The 23,759-nt window shown below is 36.8% G+C and overlaps 1 protein-coding gene across 7 annotated transcripts in view; it reads left to right on the top strand.

Annotated features, from left to right (window-relative positions):
• Positions 1-23,759, top strand: part of MIPOL1 (mirror-image polydactyly 1) — a 186,286-nt gene that overhangs the window by 4,916 nt on the left and 157,611 nt on the right. For 4 of the 7 annotated variants that reach the window (XM_064714571.1, XM_064714570.1, XM_064714565.1 and 1 more), the window contains exons 2-3: positions 21,803-21,848; positions 23,620-23,757. The exons of 1 other annotated variant lie outside the window; for it this stretch is intronic. The gene's annotated coding sequence lies outside the window, so the exon portion shown is untranslated. The remainder of the gene's footprint in view (positions 1-21,802; positions 21,849-23,619; positions 23,758-23,759) is intronic. 2 more of the 7 variants (XM_064714568.1, XM_064714566.1) reach the window with 1 other exon arrangement.

Raw genomic sequence — 23,759 nt, 5'->3', positions numbered from 1 at the left:
TTTTAGCATGGACTAAAATACATGAGACTGATTCATAGTGTCTGTTATGTAACAGAAAAAAAGTCAAGAGAGTGGCTGTGGTATCATTTTGTTCAGTATCTCTTGCTAGAGGAGCAAACTCACGAGCAGATCCAACTTCCCTTTAAGTGAATGGCAAAACTCCCATTGGTCACAAAAGCATGGGATTACACCATGGGTTTGGAAGAAATAATTGGTAATGAGTTCAGCTATTGAAGGGCATTAATTTTTGCACCATGAAATCCGTAATAAATTGAGTTAAGGAGATCCACATAACATGCTGGTAGGCAAATGTTATCCTTTCTGTCCTTTTATGTAAATCTGTTGAAGACAGAATCTGATCTTTAAGTTATATGTTCATTGAAATAGCTATATTCTGACTAGCTATGCACTAATATAAATATGAAGTGTGAAATAAATTAGAAAAATCTAACCTGGTGCAGTAATGTTGTATTAGGACTAAGAAGGATTATAAGGTTTGGTTGTTGATTAGGTCTTTGAACGGAGAGGGTTGCAGCTACCATCAGGGTTTGTGGAATGAGAGCAAGGTTGTATCTGAATCAAAACTGTTCTGAAAAGGCTGTATGATGCTCCAGTGTGAGATAATTTAACATGGGATCAAAAACTGCACTTGAAGCAAACAGATTGCATTTTTGATTTTCAGTTGTAATTTATTTAAGCCAATTTACAAGTTCACTTGTACTTTAGCTTATAAATAAAAACGTCCAATTGTAAAAGGAGTATTTAGTGCTGAAGAGTTACTTCATGGGTGGGCATGTGTATAAATTGCCCTGGGTGAGACTAGAATTGGAAAACGTTCTTAGTTACCAATTTAACAAAAGAATGATCCTAAGCTTAGATTGGCTTGGTGAAAATACCATAGGGCTTTCTGAGGCATGGCAGTTGAGGTGTACGGAATTTTTTAGTGCATAAAGTTAAATATGATTAAAACTTTGTATTACATCTTTTTTAAGATGTTTTCGACTTGTTTTCTTATGGGTTAATCAACTCTGCTTTAGCTTTCTTTCATTACACTGTTTGCAAATATATGTTTGACCCCCTTTCCTTGTTAATTCTGATATTTCAGCAGGTGAGAAAGTGGAACCATTCTTCTTGCTTGCCTGTTGTATTTGATAGGAAAGAAAACATAAGCAAACAAAATACATTGAAACATAGCAAACATAATGCATACATAATTTAACTACTACTACATTACACAATTACTACTATTACACATTTAACTTCATTTTAGGAATTGACTACCAAAAAGATCAACCTAGTTACCAAGAAAAACAGTATCTCAGCTTCTGGCTGAGTGCAGTTAAGAGATCTGGGAACACTGACTGAGCATAATTACAGAAGCTAAGACATTCCAGTGGTATCTTCGAAGCTATTGAAAAAAGTTATGCAAAAATGAGTGTATTCTTTTTTTTTAAGCATTTATTTCTCTGAGTAATGGTATGATATATATTTATATACTTCTTTTTGAAAGTCAGTGCTGTTTGAGAGAGATTATATGGCAAAATGTGAAGATGCATGTCTAATGCACTGTTGTCTCGGATGTTGTAATTTATGCTTGTTGTAGTTGCCTGAATTATCCCATCCCATCATTAGTGGTATTGATATAATAAAATCATTAGTATCCATAGATTAGTTCCATAAAGTTATTAGTATTACTTTTAGAAAGTCACAACTTACTTTCCTTAAATAGTGTTCTTAACTTAAAATTTCTGTGATCTGCAGTTGGACTTGCTTTAAGATGCTGCTTCTCAATGTGTTCATGTGATTCACATTCAAGTAAGTAAAATTTCAGGTTCTGGAGGAATTTCAGGCATTAAGTGACTAGGGGGTGGGAATGTGTTAAATTTGCTATGTAAATTTTTAGATACAAGCATGAAAAACAAAGCAGTGTTGTTCATAATGTATTTCTGTAGTGTGCCTCTTCTGTGTGCACAGGCACGGGCAGTTTTTCCATTTGCTCTTATGGCAGAGTATTAGGATGTGGTTTTCCTTGTCTGAGATTTGACATAAGCGCTGTGTGATCAGTTTGCTCCTTGGTACCTTTTTTGTAATGAGGAAATTGGGTGAAACACCCACCACAGTTTTAAGATTTATTGAAATTTTTGTAGCTTTTCTTGTAGAGCTACAGAAATGTGGTTTTGTTTTTATTTTCTTTTTTACAAATATTGCTAGATGAGTGATACAGAAACTATGATAGACATTCAGTTGCTTAGTGTAATCAAAGCAGGCCAATTAAATACTTAGATAGTAATTTAGACCTGTTTTCACAGGCACTTGCTCAATTTTTTCCACCTTTTTCTTTTCTTTTTTTTTTTTTTTTTTTGCTTCTGCTAGTTGTCATGATACCAGGAGATTGCTGACAGTAACTAGATTAAAATGAAATCAAAATTAGTCTTGAAATAGTTAAATATCTCCATTCCATGATCTATATCTGAAGAAAAACAAACAGTATTTAATGCGTCTGTGTTCCTGGATCTGTTTGTAATGGTATTTATTTTTATTAAACCACAGGAATCTTGAAGTTTAACTTCTCCCTTTGCACCTGACTGTATGATGAAAAAGGATGTAGTTCCACACCTATATCCTTCTCAAGTGTAGTCTGTATTGATGTCATTGTTCCTTAAAGAGACATCAGCAAACCCGTAGTTCTGCTCAGTTTTATTTTAAAGTGCATTTTGATTAAAATTTAAATTTAGCAAGTGGAAAAGCCTCTTTCAAGCTTTAAAATTTGCTTTCCCTTCAAGTTAAAATTTAAAACAAAGAAAAAGACAGCATTGTGTTCTCATTTTGTGGTGCTATGTAAAGTTCATTGCAGGAGATTTCTTTTCCATTAGTCTCTTCAATTGTCATTTATGGGGAACAAGCTACGTTGGAAAAGCTGAGCCACGGGAGGAGCTGTGTGAATTCCCTGATGCCCTTGTTCACCAATTCTCTTTGTCTTATAGGATAATACATAGAGCCTCAGTTGAACTGCTCTGTGCTCCATTCCTGCCTTCTTGCTGTGACCACCTGTTCGTTGTTTTCAGGTGTTCCTGACTAAATTAGTCCCATCTTTTCCCGTGTTTGGGTACTGTGTAAGAGATGTGGGTATTTCAAGGATTCCCTTACCCTGCTCAGCTGCCTTCAACGTGTTGTTGAGTGTGAGGCAGGATGTTTTAAATAAAGAAGTGGGGTGGAGTGGTGGAACTCACTGTCCATTTCCTGCATTGTCTCTTTGCTTGCACCAGGTTCTAAATTAGCTGCTGATCTTGCTAGACATGCCTTGGAGACCAGAATTGGCTGGCTGCTCAGCCAGCTCTTGGCCCTTGGCAAGCTCAGGCACCTGCTGAAGTGCTGCACAGAAGGCATAGCACTGCCTCTCCTTCTTTCTGCTCTTGTGCAGCCACAGCTTAATAACCTTGACTGATGGGCACAAAGAGTCCCGGGGAGGGAAGGAGACTGCTCTTTTTCACTCCCAGACATGAATTGAAGGCACAGTGGGGTTTTTAAGGCAAGGTTTAAATGGCTCAATTTCAGAAATGCTGTGTGTGACAGCAGTAGTCAAATTAATCTTTAAAGTTAGGCATAATATAGCTTCAGCTCCCACTGTGCAGGAGTATCCTTGAATAGGGACAGCAGTCGACTTTGTTTTTGCATGTTTGAGGAGTTTCCTTTTTTAATGGAAAAGACCACATCTAATACCTTAAATTGTGGTACAGTTTTCTGTAGTTTTTGAGAGTTACCTGTGTTTGCTTATTTGCTTGCGTTAAGAAGAAAAAATAAAGCCTCACATCTGGATTGGAAGTGTGTAGTCATATGCTGCATCTTGTAGAAAAATGATGCTGGTGCTTCTTTATAACAGTTTTTGAGACATATTTTACAAATATTAAAGGATAACAAAAGATTTCACACATGTACAACAGTTTCAGCCTAGCATGGGAGTGAATGTAGTTTGTTGATTGTTTTCTTCTGGAACAGTATTGTTTTCCGAGTAGTCTCACATTATGTCTTCTGAATATCTCATTAGCAAACAGCGATGTGAAGTAGCTGTCGAGATTTTGATTCATTTTCCCCCACCAGCTCCTGCCGTAGGTGTGCAGGACCGCACGCCGGTAGATGGAGCCCTGTGCCAGCAGCCGGCTTTGAGCAGCAGCCGGCTGTGAGCGAACCTGCAGCCTCTGCCCTGAGCGCCAGGCGGGAGCGCCTTCTGGCGCATGTGTCTGTGATATGTTTTATTCATTGAAATGGATATGGGGTTAAAATTAAATGTCTGCCGTTGGCTGTGTGAGTCAAGGCAGTGACTGTGTGCTCAGATGCTTGGGGACCAGCCTTGTGGCGTTCATGACGGGCAGGCGGTCGGGTGAAATGCCCTGATCTGTTCCAGAGTGCTGCAAGGACGAGAGCCCATGTGGCTTGCCACGTTTTTCTGTTACCTTCTGAGCCAACTGCATGTCCTTAGGCAAATCTTTGTTTAAACCATCAAAAACAGGACCTATGGGAAGCTCTTGAGAAACTTACAAAGCAGATTAAAACAGAAGTTTTGGGACTTAGTTTTGTAATTTTGTTATTCATGTATGCTAACTGCTGATTTTTTTAAAACATATTTTTGGGTATAGAAAATTGTTGAATAGAGCAGTTCAGAAATTCAAAATCAGCAGTAGCTAATCTTGCATATTGCCTCTTTTGCACTCTGTGTCCACACCCACAGCCCTGAGCTGTGTTACGTGGCTCAACTACATGATACCATGGACTGGGTTTGTTGATATTTCTGTCGGCCACTTGTAGAACTGTAAAAAATGTCCAAGTTTTTTGTAACTTTACTTAGAAATCTATTTGCCTGATGCAGTCTTGTATGTAGCCAAATTACTCTAGTGTTAGAACAGTTCTTAAACAGCAAGATGCTAATTTTACTTGAAAGTTTGAAATGTAGTTCTTCATTTTAAAGGGAGAGAGGAGGAAATTTTTTGAGGGATAATAATAACATAAATTGTTCTTGTGGGGATTTTTACTAGATTTGTTCCAGTAAGTCGGCACTTGAAATATCTGAGAGATTAGTAGTATTCTGTGATTGTTACAGGTACGCCATTTCTATAACATATGCCTGCATTTTTTATTTGAAATTCCAAGTGTCTTACTGTTTACATTTCAAAACAATGGGGAGGGTGTGGGTCCCTGGTGTTTTTTCTCTGACTAATATTTCTGCACAGTAACACTCCTGTACTGTACCTTAAATCTCAAAAGAAAAATTAAGTCATTCTTAAAGCCTGAAGATTTGTCTGATGATTATATGAATACTGGGCTAAGTTGCAATCTGAAATAATCTTTGGAAATGTGTTTCTACCTGCTGTCCATTATGTGTGTTAAACTGGAATTCAGATGTTAGGAAATGGACATAGAAGTGAGATTGTGAAAGGATTTTTCAAAAATAAATTGTTCAGTTAGAATTCTGCTGGAATTGTATCATTTTGTTTGCTTTATTTGTTTTAATGTTTAGTAGTTGCTTTTCCTTATGATTTGCAAAAATGAAGTTACAGATTTTCTTTCACATGGCTCATAGTTGAATGGGGCTTTGAGCAACCTGATCTAGTGGTAGGTTTCCCTGGCCATGGCAGGGGGTTGGAATAGGTGATCTTCAAGATCCCTTCCAATCCACACTGTGCTAGGTTCATGGTAGCAAAGTATTACAGCACTCCTGTCATTCAAACCCAATTATTTGTTACAGTCCGGACAGAAAGCTTTGGACGGTATTGCAATTTGTCATTGATTCAGTGCATTTTTAAAAAATCAGACACAAATCACAGCTATAAACATCTTTGTGCTTTGGTGGGAAAAAATGAAGTCATGTGTGAGGTTGACCCCAGCCAGCAGCTAAACACCAGCACAGCTGCTCACTTGCTGCTCTCCCCAGCAGGCTGAGGAGGAAAATAAGGAGAGTGGAAGAAAAGTCATGTTTCAAGACAGTGACAGTTTAATAAGCAAAGGAAAAAGAAGAAAGAACAAACCAACCAACCAAAACTAAAACCACCAAAAATTTGTGCAAATGGAGTCACTTGCCACCTCGCACCTGCAGCACGCTCTGGTCCAGCCAGTCTCAGAGAGCTGCTGCTTTGGAGGAAAAGCTGCATACCCCCTTTCTTTGCTTTGCCCAGTTTCCATTGCTAAGTGTGACATTTTATGGTGTGGAATATCTTTTTGGCTTGTTTGGGTCAGCTCTGCCCCCTCACAACTTCTTGCCCGTGCCCAAGCTACTCTCTGGAGGCACAGAGTTGGTGGAAAGCAAAAGCCTTGATGCTGTGGAAGCAGTGTAGGCAATATTCAGATTACTGGTATGTTATCAGCCCTGTGTTAGCCATAACCCCAAAACACCAAAATACCATGTGTGCTGTTACAAAGGAAATTAATGACATCCAAACCAGAGTCAGTACAAGTAGAAACATATCTTTTCAATAGTAAAGATACTCTTTTCTAAAATGTGTTATGAAAAGCAAATTTGTAGCAGCATTGATGATAGACAGATGGATATGCAGCTTAAATTTGTAAGGGAGGAATTTCTAAATTTATATAGATACAATTTACATAAGCAAGTCTCAATTTTTAAAATTCTAGTAGTAATTTAGAAGAAATTTTACTTCTATGCAGCAGTGACTTCTCACATGTGAATGAAGTTGCAACATATATATTTGGCATTAGTGATGTCTTAAGCCACCATTATTTTGTTCAAGAATGATCATGCCCTTTTGTTTTGAGCCATCATGTTTTTGTATTCTTTGACTTTTGATTTAGTTAGTACCAGAGGCAGTGATATTAGCACAAATAGGAAGCTGTAGCAGAATATAAGTATTTTACTTGAGTGTTTATGAAAATAAGCTACCTCTGCCTCTCAAGGGCATGATTACAAAGTTTAGCTCATGTTCTTGTTAAAAGGATGTTTTCTTTGCAGATGAGGGAGTTTTTTTCAGAAGTTTGACAGTAAAGCTTTCAGTGAAATACAGGGTAGAGCTGAAAAGACAAAATGTTCTGAAAATTACATTCCAATGAATGTTTGCCCTTAAAAGCAAAAGAAGAACTTAATAATCTCATATGATGCATAAAATGAGTGGTAAAATCAACAGAGTAGATATACTGGTCATTGAAAGGTGAGGGGAATAAGACAAGCCTTCATTAAACTTGGCCTTTAAATGTTTTTAAAAAACAAAATACAGAAACACCAAGTCTTGCACCTGCCAGTGTGTGGAGAGCATCATGAAAAGATGACTGATAACCAATGTTTTTCTGTGCTTGATGCATCAGTTGAATTTGGCAGTTGCTCTGAAGAAAGTGGAGACCACCTCTGTGTGTTCAGCATTCCTTATGTATCAGCACCTGAGTCCTTTGAGAGACTTTGTATACTGCCTGAAGCATTCAGCAGGGAAGTACAGCACATGTTGAATAGCAAAGGCTGTAGTGAGGACTGATGTTTTGACCCAGGGAAGATGATAGAAATGTAGAGCTAGCAATTGTGAAAAGCTTTGGGAGGAATCAGAGCTTCTAGGCTCTGGTTCTCTATCAATCCAAAGGATCACAGGTGGTAACTGAAACAGATTAATTTGTAATTCTGATATAAGCATAATACATTTTTCTGCTGACTGTATAGAGTCATAGACCTCAAAGACCTACTGATAGTTGCCTCTAGCATGACATTTTATCCCTGTCACAGTGGTTTTTGTTAACAGGTTACATTATGTGGGGAAGGAGATTATGGTAACTGAGACATGTAAAGGACTCCTGCCAAACACAGAACAAAACATTAGCTTGTGCAGAGGCTTGTGATCTTCTGTACTGATGTAAAACAGCTGTTTGGAAAACATCTCTTGGTCTTCTGAGGTCTAAGTGGTTTCTGTGTGCAAATGAGGGACAAAGGGAGATGTAGCTGAAGTCTTATAAGCAAAACTGTTTTGACTGAGGTCCTGAACTTTTTTTATGACCTAAATTTGTATCTTGGCAGCAGGAGTGGGCAAAGCTTTAATATTCTGAGTTTAGCTATTTATTTGTTCATTTACAAGCTCATAAGCTGTAATTGCAAAGCATCTTTCAAAATCTTTATTCCGTCAGTAAAATACATGTGGTATTATACTTGCAATCTGGCTCATGCCTAGAAACCATTTTTCTGCTGGGCCAATTACTAGTATTTGTGGTGCTCTGGTATAGCAGTAAGGAGAACTAGCAAGGTAAATCAGTCTAAAACTTGCATTTATGAGCTAAACAATGTGGACTCTTCATGCTTAGAAATGTGTTATATGAAATTATAATTGAAAACCAATTAATCAACCAAAAGGGAAATTCACCTGCTAGCTAATGTATTTTAAATTATATACACTTCTGACACAGCCTTTTCTGAAGGTTGAATGACAATGGGGGTGGTTTCATTCTTATTCCCCTTTGCAGGGGGATTGTATTCCCCTTTGGAGCTGAGGAGTTGTGCTGGCTTCCCTGCTCAGCTTTGCAAATACATTGTTCAAAACATCAATTCAAACTGATGTTACTGTGCTTTATCCACCAGTGAGCAGTTTTGCCCATTCCCTGTATCTAAGGTACAGATTCCAGGTGGATGGCACGAAGTCCTTTTTTTCATATTTTGTGTTTGTAGGACAGATTTGAGTCATTATCTCTAAGATAAGGAGATGGTAAAACACCTTAGTCATTCCTACAGGGACTGTTTATGTAGAGGAAGGATATTCTTGTTTCAGCCTAGATCTTGCCAAAGTTTTTTTTGCTTATATGTTTTTTAAAATAGCATAAATTACATTCCAAGGATTTTTATGTGGTTTTACATTGTTTATATGTGTGTATCTCTATATCATTAAATTAATGGTTTAAAATTCTTTAGGATTTTAGGCCAAGCTGAAACTAAAGTTGGTTGTTTGTTTTTTTAAATATATCACTAACTACGTGTTGTAATACCATTTGACTGTAGGTTTTTTGATATTTTTTTCTGGATTTTCAAAAGCTATTAAGCTGTACCTATTTTTGTATGAAATCCACTTTGATAACGGATAAACAATTTGATATTTCTACATGTGAAAGTCTGTGTACAAATAGTGTTTAGATAAGCTGCTTTTGCACAATAATCTGTTATTGTGCATATTTTATAATTTTATAGTTAATTCAGGAATTTGAAATAATTTTTTTTATTGTATACATTTGTGACTGGTTGCAAATTAATCACAGAAGTACAGTGTCAGCATGAATTAATTATGCAAGTAAACCAAATGGCTATTTCATTATTTTACTGAAATACCAAGAGTTTGAGGAGATCTTCTATCTTAATAGATTAGCCAGAATTCATTGGGAAAAGTCTTAGTATGTTTAAGGTAATGGGAAAGTCTTGCTTTCAGTACATCCTACAGAGATCCTGTTTAAAACAGATGACAGTCTGTCACGTTCAGTAGCACATCAGTCATCAGATTTATTCTAATTCCTTAAGCTGAACATTTCATTCAAGCTTGTAGATTGTCTTGTCAAGCTACCAAAAGCCTCATAGCTTTTCTGTCAAGCATGGAGTTGCACCAGCAGTTCACAAATAAATGCTAAGCTGCAAAAATACTGTTTATTTTCTTTAACCTTTTATTCAGTTAACTACACTGTTCTTTCGTGTTATTTTCTCCACATGTGTTTATCACAAGGTATTCGAGGGACTGCCTCCTAAACATGCCTCATCCTGACCGCAGCCACTTCAGACCAAGGACCACTCATTTTGGGGCAGGTTGTTTTTACTTGTAGCAGTCTAGACCACCGTGGTTATCACATTCCTCCTGTAATCACAAAGGCCCAGTGAGCAGCTTCCTTTGCTGCAGACGTGAAGGAATCCCAGTGCTGCAGCTGTGGTGGGGCCACTCTGGCTTTGTGCAGAGTGGCCGTGGACTTTGTGGCCTGCATGGAAAGGGACACTTCTGCTGTCAGCCCATATGGTCATGGCATTCTTTGTATTTACTCATTACAATCCTTCTACGATATTCTCTCATGCTGTACTGTGTATGTTTGTGTCTTTTTTTTTTTCATTTCCTGTCTGACCATCTCTAATTCTGAGCTTTTTGATTTAAACGAAGTTGTCTGTGTAAACTGTAGCACTTGCTTATGAAGTCTACTTAAACCTTACATGGTGGTGAGAGCTTGACTTGAGACATACTTTCTTGAAGTCAACATGTGTATATCTGAGGTAGTAAAACACTGAGGATGGTTAGTTGAAGTTAATTAATTGAATTAAGAAAAGAAAGTAAACTATTAGATTGGTGAATATGTATAAATTACATTTAAGGCCAAAAAATTACTTGTAAAGTACTGAAAGCCTCATGTCCAGATAAGACTAATCTCTATATTAAATTGTTAATGCTATGAAATTCAATATGAAGTTGTGACTGCCCTTTAATAGAAAGATTTCCTTGGTTGTCTCTTTTAGCTATTAAAAATTATATCTAAGCTGTCTGTTAATGATTTTCCAGAATTATCAATTTCAGAACTCTAGTTTTTACTTCTAATTCTTCACTGTAACTTGTGATTTCTTCTAATACATGATTTTTCCTGTCATTTATATGCAGTGCTAAATTTTCTCTCTTAATCTGGTGTTTTTCTTTGTTATAAAGCCCTGCTCTTTTTAATTTTTCTTGGTCTGTTAAATGGCCAGTGTGTTCTTTTAGCAGGCTTATTCCTTGAATGGATATTCTGAAAGACACATTGTACATGTCTAGAAAGGAACTGTGGGGTTGAAGCCCTAGATAAAACTAAAGCCTGAGTATATAAAAAAAAGATTGTTAAAATGTCAAGATAATGAAAAGTCAGAAAATAAATTATACCTATTATTAATTTTGAATTGTATTCAAACATAGAAATATGTATCATAGACAAAAGCTGATTACAGAGAGATAAAATTCAATTTTACACTAGGATAATTGTTTTATGTATTTTACATTTATTTATAAGATCAGATAAAGGCCTGGAATTCTCTATATAAATCACAGTATGGTCCTGATGAATGCCAAGGTCAGTAAAAGGAAACCCCTTCACTTGCAAAACACATTGCTACTGCAGAAAATGCAAAGTGAATAAAATGAAACTGATAGGCACCATCTTTCCTACTACACATTCTTTACTTGCATTATAATGTTAGATCTTGGAGTAGTTTTGGGTGTTCAAAGGAGTGAATAGGTATCAATGCTCTCAGCATCCTCCCATATATTATCTGTAGCCAAATTCACATACCTTTGCTAAGTAGAGATTAATGCAAAACTTACTTGAGGATTGTGAGTGAGGCTGGATCTGTTGTCACTGTAACACTGTGAAATTAGATTGGCCTTGTTCAAAGGGTCTTGCACGTGCTGGAGATGTAGTTGATGGATCCAAATGTCACGTAGATGGCAGAGCCCATGATTTAAGAGTACATTTCTGTAATAAATTACTTCCTATCAGGAAGGCTTATTTTTTCTAGAATCAAATCTCTGGTATGTCTTCAAGAGAAGGAAATGTAACTATTTTTCAGACTGGAAAGGACAATAAAATGGATTCTAGGTTCTCACAAAAGTGTCTCTGTGTCGGGTACCTCAGCTGAATCAGCTTGAACTGAGGAAGAGGACACCCTCTCAGTAACTGGATTTCAAGTCAGAATTTGGAATATGTGAACTGAAATGGCTGCCATTCACCTTACCACACACATTTAATAAATAAGTTGTAGTGCTCAGTGATGAGTTTTCCATGTGTGGTGTATTGGAGCTTTTGAGTCCTAAGACAATAAAAAACAGAGTCCTTGACATCACATCCACTTCACAAAAAAAAGGTACTAGACCTGACGAGTATTTCGTCAAGCTGGGAATTTTTCACAAGTGGTAACTTCGAAAACATGACTTTATCAACTGACTGACTTACAGCAAGGAGTTCTGCACTTGTTGCTTTTTACAAAGTCCAGCTTTTTGGGCTTCTGTCAAAGTACCAGTGTCACTGAGGTCAGGAATTTGCACTGTTACTCAGTCTGTTACACAATGTTACACAGTTAGATTACGTCAGAGAGTTGTGGCAATGAGTAGTGACTCTACAACTGTAGGATGAGGAACTGATGTCACTGAGCAGCTCTTCCAGGTAAGTGCTGGCATTACAAATGGTCTTTTGTTTTCTTCCAGAATTGTAAGTTTTTTATAACCTTGTAGCTCGTTCTGCTTCAGTCAAGGAAGGGCCAGTGCTGCAGGGTCAGAATCTGATCTTTGATTCCTCAGGTAGGATTCAGGGTAAATGGTTTTGCATGCTGAGTGGTTTAACAACTATGGAGTTCTGGTATAGTGCTTGGTAAGCTTCTGCACAGGCAGCTTTTATCTGGTGGGCTGGTGATGAGATCACTGAGGTCTTCTTCCATGTAATCAGGCTGTCTTTCCAAATGCTGAAAATTGATTAGTCTGCGGAAGTACAGATACAGAAATAGCTGTACAGAAGTACAACTACTTGTGAGAGTAGATTCACCTTCCTTTTTTGATACAATTGGATTTCTTTCAGGATCATAGTGAGAAAATTCCCGATTCAATGCAATTATGAAAGGGCAGTAATGGACCCTGTCCACCTGTTGGTTCATGTATCCTGAAATACAAAGCAATGAAGCATCCATGAAGGATTCCTTTGTCATAAAGGTTATGGATTAGGGTGCCCTGGGTGTTTCCAGAGACTGTTATTGCAGCATGTATAGTCAACTGGTTAAGGGTGTTTAAGTTAGTTTTCTGCACTACAGCAGCATAAATGGAGGATGATCTAAATATGCCTGGGCGCAATCTTGAGCTTCTTGCTTTATGGACTTAAAATTTGATAGCAGCGAGAATAAACAGAGTTGTGGGGTGTAACCCTTCGCACAATGTACTGAAGGTGACTGCTGTGCAGGTGTACAAGGTAACTCTAATTAAAACAGTTTCCCCTTGAAATGTAATTTTGTTCCTCCTCTTCACTATCCAGTGGTAGACTAATATTTGTCTCCGGAATGTTTTTCTAGGATCTGAAGTGGAATTACAGTATCTGAAGGTTACTAAATATTAGGCAAAAATTATAATTCTCTTCATAGTTTAAAAGTATCTTTCATATTTCAAAAACCCTCCTGGATGTACAATTCTTTTGGCAAACATTCACTGTCTTGCACTAGAGAGAAAACTTACTATAAATAGCATAGGCTGCTTTCATAGTGAGGTTCCCCTCCAGTTGTATCCAAATTTACCTTAAAAGTTAGCAACAACCAAAATAATAAAATCAAACTAGGTACTTTATTGAGAATCCCTTTAGTGTAACATATGACACTTTCTTTCCAATAATACAGGCATTCAGATCATTAGGGAGGTTGGGGAAATAAAGAATTATCTGTACATCTTCAGCTCTTAAAAATCCCACATGCAATAAAGGCAGTGATGGATTTTTTTAAACTGTAATCCTGTAGAATATAATTATGTGTGAAAGTGTCACTGTTTAGTAATGCAGGAATTATACTGTAAATAAAAGAAAAATTTTGTTCCACATGCTATAGAAATTCATTCAGGTTAATGTTAAAGTTCAGTTATAAAGAAGTTCATAAAAAATATCAGATGTTATCAGAAAGGTTTTGAAAAAAACCTTTTGCTCATCTGATTAAAGAAAAATGTGATCAGAGCATGACCCCAGAGCGTGGGGTCTCTGGACTTCTCAAATGTCTTTAGGAACAGCATTTTAGGAAGGTGACTATTAATGGATGTCTGAGTATAGGTGTGTTTTTTCAATCTGTCCTGAAAGCACTATGGAAAACCTTATAAATACTGAACTACCTTTTCCTTAGGTTTAGTTTATATATAGTATCCTTGATAAAAAAACAAAAATAATCTTACACCTCCATCAAGTTCAGTGTGATGAGTAAATTAACTTGAATTCACTTCACTCTTTTCAGGCAGACAGCAAGTTATTGCAAAAACAGCAACCTTTTCACAACACCTCCTTTCCCAAACCTGACTGCTCAGCAGATGCACAGTCCAGCTGAAAAACTGATGACAGTGGAATACCTTCTTTGGATAAGCAGAGATATGAACAGCTGTAACTGATTAGATATTGTGGCTTTGAATTCCAGAAGTAATTAAAAGAAATTGAAGTGTAAGACCACTGAAAGCAGTGTCAAAGTATTATAACTCCTACCAGAAAAATGATGCTTTTCCCTTTTTTCTTTACATTTAATTCTGGACGTGTTAAGATTTGCCTTTGACAGTGAGGAGTTACTTTTTTTAGTACACTAAAAAAAGCTGCTTTCATTTATAATGAGTTTCAGAAAATATTTCAGTAGACTTTCTTCATTCCTCTCAGTTGGACTGTGAAAGAAGAAGTTATTTTGGAGTTTTCTTAATGTTATTATTAGGCATAGATGCCCCAGTAGTGCACATTCCTAACTTTGTCAGGTGTTCCTTCAGCATGAAAGGGGAGATATAACTGTGTAGCCTGCAGGTCTTGCAACTTCACAATGTCCAGGAATATCTTCAGAATTATTCTGAGTATTTGAACTGTTACCCAGATGTTCCCTTTTTTAAAATCTTGTATTTTATCTACACTTCTACAGCTATGAAGTCTTGATTTCTTTTTGTCTTCTACTGATGCCAAACAGTGAACTACATAATAACTACAACATCTGACAAAGAAGCCTCAAAATATTCAGCACAATTATGTGCAAGAGAAAGTAGCCATCAAAATGAGCCTGGATTTCAGAAGTATGAAGGAAGGCTTTTTCTTCCTTCATCTAGTTAATGGATTTAGAACTTCTCTGCTCCACCCAGGAATAACTGGTCTGGGGCCAATATTCAGCCGCTGTCTCAGCTCAAGTGTTTTGGCAATGAAAGCATGAATGTATCTTGATGAATCAAGGAATAATTAATGCAAGGTATTGGAATATAGGATAAACTCATAAGAAAGAATAAAACATCCATCTGTTTACTTTCTTCTCAAAAAAAAAAAAAAATCCAAAGAGAATAATTTTGCTGAAAACTGCAAGATACTCCTAGGTCCTGAATTTTTCTAGGATTTTTTCTCCATTTGTCTGTGTAGAGAGAATCTGATGTTAACACTCAGAACCCCTAAGAAGTTTTTCTGTCAGTTGTGTGACCCACAACTTATATGAAACTCTTTGTAGTTTGTATTCTCAGAGGAATTCTTTAGGGCTTCTCCACTGTAAATTACTTTCATGGTTTTGGCTGAATAATATGCTTACTAAGGGTTTAAAAGGAACTTTCTTCAAAATCCAGTGAACAAATATGAGTTTTTTAAAAAACATATTTGTCCAGCTTCTTCATTCTGTGTGTTGCATATCATTATAAATAATCAAAAGACTGAAGAATGTGAATGATCCATATATTCAAATACTAAATTAAAAAAAAACCAGGACTATTTCATTGGCTGAAATGACACACAAATGAGTTTTCATATGTGTGTTCTGACATTTCTGCTTGTGTTTAAAATTGTTCTGCACCTTGCTTTGGAAGGCCTTTTGTAACTAAGTTTTCCATTGTAACTTTTAACATTTTAGACAGATTTTTTTTTTTCACAGGAGGAATTTCCTGCCTACTGGGTGAAGTTGACTTATTTTTTGTACATATCAGCTGAGAGAAGGTTTTGGGTCTTTTCTAAACAAGAGTTAAAGGATAAATATGATGTTAAAAAAAAAAGCAGCAGTTTGATTGGTATCCTGAGATGCGATTATGTTTTGTATTGCTTTCTTTAAGTTTGGCAGGGAAATTGATCCACTGTCAGAAATATCTGGTTTGTGACTGATGATCTAACTTCAGCTAATGCCTCTTTTTTTCCTTTTTTTTTTTTTCTTCTTGTTGTTGTTTGCTTGTTTCTCTGTGATTTTCAACTGCCTGGCACTGATTTGCAGTCTGTGGTGACTCCTTGTAATCTTGTACCTTTCATTGTTGGTGCAACATGAGGAAACAGTGGAGCAATTGCTAAGGTGCAGATTTAGCCTCTTCAGTCTTTAGCTTACATTTAAATTCTGGACATTCTCAACAGATTTATTTCATTGAGGATCTCTGGTTCTCATTGAGTTTTGGCCCACCTCAGAATATCTTGTTCTTCTCCAGTAGTCCAAGATCATTTCTGAATGTGTAGCTTGTTATTTTGAATTGTGCTAGCTTTCAGATTTCTTTGATATTGCAATAAATTTCAGGGAAGCATCTGGACTAATTTTACAAAGTCACTGACATAGTAATCATACCTAAATAAGCAACTGCACACAAGTCATGCTGTATATCATGCATGTTGTAAAACACGCCGTCAGTGCCTAAGGGCTGAAAATGCTCAGAAATGTTGGAGTGTAGCAAATGTAAAATCGTAGGATCATTTAGGTTGGAAAAGACATTAAGATCGTCAAGTCCAACCATTAATGCAGAACTGCCAAGACCACCACTAGACCATATTCCCTAGTACCACATCTAGGGATGGTGACTCCACTACTTCCCTGAGCAGCCTGTTCCAAATCTTGCCAAACCTTTCTGTGAGGAAATTTTCCCTAATACCCAATCTGCACCTTCTCTCATGTAACATGAGACCATTTCTTCTTGACCTATTGCTTGCTGCTTGGAAGGAGAGACAGACCCCTGCCTCACTCAGCCTCCTTTTAGGTAGTTGGAGAAAGCAGTAAGGTCTTCTCACAGCCTCTCCTCCTCCAGGCTAAGCATCACGGCTCCCTCAGCAGTTCCTCATAGGACATGTGCTCTAGACCCTTCCCCCTTTGTTGCTCTTCTTTGGACACATCCTGAAATGTGCCATTTTTCTGTAACTTCCACTTCTTGCTTACAAAGGGTGAAGTTGCTATTCATAGTCACTGAATGCACTATGTACTGGATCTAGTTGCTAAATCTTACAAAAAAAAAAAAATCTGAAGTTCAGGCAAGACTGTGTGGTTATTGAGTCAAAATGTATGTGTTCACACCTGAGCAACACTCTATGTTCCTATGCTTTTACTGCTGAGCAAGCGTGGTTAACGGAGCAATTGCACTTGTAGTGAAGGATAGCTTTCTTTTCAGGTAGTTATCTAAGAAAAGGATTGTTAATTTGCTTGCAAAGAACAAATAGGGCTAATGTGGAGTCAATGTTATTTTATTTCTCTGAGTTTTTCAGCTTGTGAAATTTCAGGTGATGTGATTCCTCTCCTCAGCTGCAGCACACAGTATAGAATTGGAGCAGTTGCATTATTTGGGTAGAAAGAGTGCACTGGATGTGCTGCTTTATGACAGCCGTGGAGGCACATCTGTGTTTTTGTGCTGTTTAAAACAGCCTGACAGATACATAACTGGTGGTCTGTATTTCCCTGCAGGAAACCAACAGGCCCCTCTCAGTCCCCATGTACAGGACTGAATCTTGAAAGGTTGGCACATTTCTGACAGGCCTCTGCATGTTTAGTGTTCATGATAGTTCTTGGTCAGGCTCCAATATCCACACTGTTGCCTTTATGCTTTTTATTTTTACTGTCAGGAAAAATGGTGCTATTTGAAGGTACCTTGAGAAATGTGAGTTGGCTGGATAAATCAAGTTTCTCTGCTTCTCTTCTGCTTTTCTTCGTGGAGTCTCCATTCAGTCTTCTTTCTGTGAAGGCAGCCAAAGAATTGGAATGTTTCTGGCAAAGACATAATTTCTGCTTAATGCAGAAATAACTTGTACTAGTGGTTTTTGAATTTGGCACTGAGTTGCTATTTCACATTTTCATGTGCATATAATGTTTTGTGATTTTATTCTTGCTTTTATGGTAAAATCTGGGCTGGCAACTTTGTTCTGTGACAAAAGAAATTATGATTTGGGGATTTGGGAATTTCAGTATACTGAATATACTATACAATTAATTTTGCAAACATAAGCACAGTAGACTCATGTTTCTTGAATAATTTCCATAGTTAGCTTTGGTGCTCTGTAGCCACAGTGACATTTTTACAAGTTTGGGGGAAGGATGGATTTTGTGGGGCTTGCAGCCAGGTCTTTCAGAAAGACAGTAAAATAACTGTCTTTATCAGTTGTCCATTTTTGGTTTACTGACGGATGATGTGCAAACCAATATTTGACATTTAGCCTAATGCTAAATCATCCAGTCATGTAGTAAACTGAAGAAAATTGGGTGCTCGAGACTAGTAGGGCTCAAAATGCTCTACACATGCTGCTGTTGCACTGTTTCCTCCCTGTTGGCATTTAGCCTGTCTGCCACATGGGTGGTCCTTGGTTGTGTCTCGCTGGTGTTTGGTTGTTGGTTGGTCAGGGGCTCTACTGACCTACCCTGTAAAGCAGAAAGCAAGCTAGTATTTTTTCTGTTACAGGAATTCTAGTTCTCGTGGGTTTGTTTTGTTGCAATCTTTAGAATAACAAAATAGGTAGGCAGGAATTGCATATCATCCAGTTCAGAATGGGGCAATCTCCAAAGTTAGGTTGGGTTGATATATCCAGATGAGTTTTGCCCATATCTGGCTATAGAGATTCTCTAACCTTTCTAAGCAACTAGTTCCAGTGACCTTCCTGTCTGTGAAAAATTTTCTCTTATCCATAACTCTAAGTTTTCTGTGTTAGAGCTTGTCTCTCTTTGGGATCTGTGTCTTCTCTTTATTTGCTCACAAGGCAACTAAAACCCAATAAAATCCCTGTTTAGCCTTTTCTCCTTAAAACCAGCTAATCAAACTCTTGCAAACTCCTCATAACTCGTGTCCTGCAGACCCCTAATCATCTTGAATCACCTGCTGGACTTAGTTCAGGATATCCATGAGCAGGTCAAACCGGATGCAGCACTTCAGATGAGCCAAATGGGGGTGGTTAATGACTTCCCTTTGTCTGCTGACTAGGATCCTGTCAACAAAGAGTGTATACACAGGTAGCCCTTACCATTATGTTGTGCTGATTCTACTGAAATATTATTTTGGTTCCAGATAAGACAACAGCTAGTTTAAAGTGCACATATTTGTTCCTATCTGTAAAGGCTATGGAAATTGCAGTCTGGTTGTAAAATGTTTAGAAATTGATATCTGGCTGTCTATAATAATATATAATGATACATAATACTGAGTTTTAAGGCCAGTGAAGAGTTTACAACAAAACTGAAGGATGGCTAAATGATTTGGCTGTTCAAACCTGATCAAAGTATGTCATAGTTTCATTAACAGAATGAAAAGAGAGTGTCACATGAGAAAAGCTGCAAAATAAAGGGAGATAGTCTTTTGACAAGATTTTCTACAGGTGTTTTTGCATTTCAAAGAGGTGGTGGGCAGGGGGAAAGGAAAAGGCATGTATTGTCAAAGAGAAGACAAAACTAAGGAAAAAGAAAATAATTAGAGGACACAGGACAGCTACAAAACTGGGGAAGAGGACAACAGAGCATGCTGATGATTGTTTAGTAAATAAAATACAAATGAAGATTGTTAATGTGAAAATGAGAATGTATCAGAGGGCAGAAGAGATAGGGGGCTGTTGGTGAGCTAATATGCACATAAACATTTCCTGATGCTCAGAGAGAAAATTGACCCTTGAAGCAAATTAGGGAGAAAAAATAAAGAGGAAAGTACCTGTCCTTTATCCAACTAAGTTTAATTTAGGAATAGGTGAAACCTGTTATAAACCAATTGGTTTTATGCATTTTTGTGTCTCCTCTTGTGCTTTTGTCAAAAGCATGACAAAGACAATAAGTGCTCTAATGATGGCCTACAGTATGCCATCATTAAAAGCACCAGATGGAAATTTTTGTAGTGATGACATGAAGAAACTGCTGCAGCAACAGAGGAAAATTATCCTGTTTCTTCATATCTTTTTTATTTATGTAGGTTAGTAGAAACCAACTGAATATGTCTTATTTCCTTTTGGGTCAAAAATCAGCAGGGAAGAAAAGTCAGGGACAGCTGCTTCACTCTGCCCTCTGGGGAAATGTTTTTATCAAGTTTTCAGATAATGAAGTTACTTTTATTAACCAGAATCTTGAATTCTTTTTAGCAATGTGAGAGTTTATAAATTTGAAAAAATACTCATGCTGCATTCATCAATTTCTAAGGTTAATCCACTTGTCTATATTTTATATTCTTTTTAAAAGAAACATAATATTTTGCATGAACTATTTGTATTTAAAAGCAAATAAAAATAATAGAATACAATACAATAAAATAAGTATCTCTGTAATCAAAGTGTGTTTCATTTCACAGCTTTTAAGTATCTAACAGATGAGTATTATTCCATTTGTAAAAAATACTTGAATTGGCTATCTCTGTTATCCTTTGACTAGGGTTTTTATAACTTTCCAAAACTAGTTCTAACTTACTTTGAGTTGCCTTAGATTTCTAATATGCCATAAAGTTTCCTAAGATAGAGTGGAAATGGGACTCTTTGTAGAGGAGCATGTCATTTAATGAAGACTTGACATCCACCTGGGCTAAGAAAACTGACTGTTTGTTCCCTGGGGAAATGCTTTGAGAAGGTAACTGGTTTTTATGTAAACTACCCTCCTAAGTTAGTTTTTTTAGTTTAGTGTGCCCCGAGGCAAAACGTTTCAGGACATTTCAGAAGATTCTGCCAATCTAATTAATCTTATGGGAAAATGGTAAAATTCATTCTCTGTTTCCCTCCTCATAAACTATATGGTACCTCATCACTGCACTGTCAGTGGCAACTGTTAACTGCACCTCGAAGGGGGACAAAAACAGGCTTAGTGCTGTTCCAAGGAGTAGAGGGGTCGGTCTCTTGTTCCACCAGAGGTGGGGCAGGTGGGATAGCCCTCTGTGGAAAAACTCTTCCAGAATTGGAGAATTTTTTGTGAAGAATGGGTGAATTCGGTCCAGAGCAGCAAACATCTTCACCCTGTCACAGCAGCTAAGGCCATGATTCAGTGATTGATGTCAAATTCTCAAGGCAAGACCAAGGAATGGGGGTTTGCAGTCATTGGGTCTCCACACAGAGTGGTCTCAGCAGTCTTTCTGTTCCTGAGGAGGGAACTCAGTAACTCAAGTCCAGCTTAGAAGATGAACTTCTCAGTGCTGCCCAGGGAGAGAAAGCCTTGGCATTAGTGTTGCTATGGTGCTTTTTGGGGTTGGAGTTACCTTGGGGTGCTCCTTTGTAGAGTGTCTGTTATTCTGCAGACATTCAAGAGGTCGGGAATTTGCCTCAGAGAGAGGAAATTCTGCTACAGCTGTAATGAAAGCCATTTGGAACTGCTCAAGTAAAGCAGTGTGCTTTCTGTCTTGCAGATATATGTTACTTTTATAAACCTCTTGTTTTTATTTAATTCATCTGAAGTGCTTGTGCTGATGAATAATTAGACCCAGGATTGGTATGACATCCTTTTGAATAAGCTGTTATTTTGTTTAGATTTTTTTTTCTCCTAAAACCCATTCATATTCCAAGGAACTGAAAGGCAAAGCATTTTAATGGTGTTTTTACAGAATATTTTCCTGAATGGATGAGGAAACAGTCATTCCAGTTAGCACTGTATAAAAAAAAGTGAAGGCAATGGAGTAAGCTTAATTTTCCATTTTTGTCTGTCATAGATGTAAATAATTCAAACATATGAGCATGGAAAGAAGTTAACAGTTTGAAACTGGGACTGCATGAGTCTCCTAGCATAATATTAGTATTTCCTGTGTGTTTCAATTTGATATTCTTAAGAAAAAGGTTGGTTTTCCTGAAGTATGAACCATTTAATAGTTAATGCTGTTTTTCACTGGGCTCCTGTGGTAAACTAGAATGTTCATGTATTTCATGTGTTGCTTATGTAATTAAGCATCCACTAATTTCTTTCTCTTTGGAAAATACTTCTCCAAATCAGCACTCCATGTATGAAGATTTAAGATTATATCATCTGTTTATTTAAGGTAAGCATTAGGACAGGTATTATTATTTTATAATAGATTCGTAATCCCTTGTCTGTGAAGTGTTGATGTTTTCATTAGAGTTAAAATATGTTGCATGTGTACAGAAAGCCTGAAATCTCAATATGTGGCTCAATCAATTTTAATTATTTGAATCATTAGAACAGCTAATTTTTTGCTTAAGGGTACACCAATGTACCATTGAATCTGTTTTTTAAGGTTTTTTCCAGTTTAATGTCTGAATCCAAATTCATAAAGAGTTGGAAAAATGAGATGTCTGAGCTATAGGATTCACAGGGATTTTATATGAAGCCTATTTAATCAGGATAACACTGTTATTAATATTCATAAAGTCAGCTGGAACACAAATGACAGACTATGGAGCCTAAAATTTTTTACTTGTGAATTTATTAAAAGCAGCTTAAAAAATTAATGGAATTTAAGTAAAGTTGACGAAAATGAAAATCTTATGTTAGCACAAAAAATCTATATTAGAACTTTGTCTAAGACCATCTTGCATTGATATCTTTGACAGATTTCATTGGTACTTAAAGAAGAAAGATGCATGAATGGTCATTTAAAAGGATTTAAACACATTGGCACATTAATTTTTACATGAATAATAAGTAGTTTCCAAAAGCAATTAACTTACAGTGTACAAGATTTGAATAGAAAAATAGGACTGTGACATCAAAGGGCAAAGCAAATGTGCAGTACATTTTAAACTTTTAATAATATGACTCCTTAAAATATTTTTTTCTTTTCCATGGTAGGTAAAGTAACACCGAATGTATTTGCGTACAGCTTGGGTTTGTTTTGAAATATACGAAGATCTGGAAAAATAAATATTTTTATGCCAAAGTGCTGTTGGTAAAGAGCAATTTTAAGGCTTTTACATTGATGAAATGCTTCTGAATCAGCTTTCCTAAACTTTCTCTGTGTGGAAAACAGATACATACTGACCACAGTGTGTGATTTTTCACCTTTGCTGCTATATGCAGCATTTGGAAGCATTTCTTTTTCCTGTAGACAGTTAGGTCTGAGAGTTATTTCATTATTCTACTTAACTATCAATTTTATGTGACTGTTGCATTTTATATTCAACCAATAGGGACATTTTCTTTTTTATTTTCACTTTCTTTCATGGTGTCCTAGTAGTTTTACACTAGCACAAGGTGGGTAAATGAATAGTGAATAAGGAAGTTAGATTTCAAATTACCTCTAGCATTTGGGTTATGGTCCCATTTTGTGTTTTCAGTTTTGTCTCGGTCTGCCAATGCACTTTATTTTAATCTCCAGCTTTTTATTTCCTCTCATTATTACACTGATTATTAGCAGATTGTCTTCAAATGGAGTAAGGATTTATAGTAATTATATTCAATTTTTCTGACAATTCCTTGTGTGGAAACCTTAATGGCCACTTCTGATCATTTTTGAAATGCTGACTTTTTAACTCACTGAAAAATGATGGTGCAATAAGTTTTGGTTCTAAAAATACCTGATGTTCAAGGTACCTTCTGTAAAGGTACATCTTGAAGGACAAGTGTTGTGCACAAGTCAGAAACCTATTGCAGCATTTGTGTTCAGAGAAACCACTTTAAATACTTAGTGTCTGGAATATTTTCTTGTTCTGTATCCTAACTTTTTTTTTTAATTACGAGGAAGTTAATTGGCACATCGTAGGAAGCCCTAAGAAATCTTTCCATTTTACTTTGATCTATAGGTGACCTTAATCTGATATCAACCACTTTTATTTTCTCTATGTTTAAACCAGAAAATTCCTATAAGTTAACAGAACCTATTTCACCTATGAAGACAGTGACTGTAAAATGAGCCTCTTGACTTCAGTCATAAATTTTTCCTGTGCCATTGTCTATTATTTCCGGGAGAGGGCAGCATTTTCCTATATCAGGT

Source organism: Zonotrichia leucophrys, chromosome 5 (genome assembly GCF_028769735.1).
Source record: "Zonotrichia leucophrys gambelii isolate GWCS_2022_RI chromosome 5, RI_Zleu_2.0, whole genome shotgun sequence".
In the NCBI taxonomy this organism is placed as follows: Eukaryota; Metazoa; Chordata; class Aves; order Passeriformes; family Passerellidae; genus Zonotrichia; species Zonotrichia leucophrys.
The sequence above is the reverse complement of the archived record's forward strand: the minus strand, read 5'-3'. Positions and strand labels throughout refer to the sequence as shown.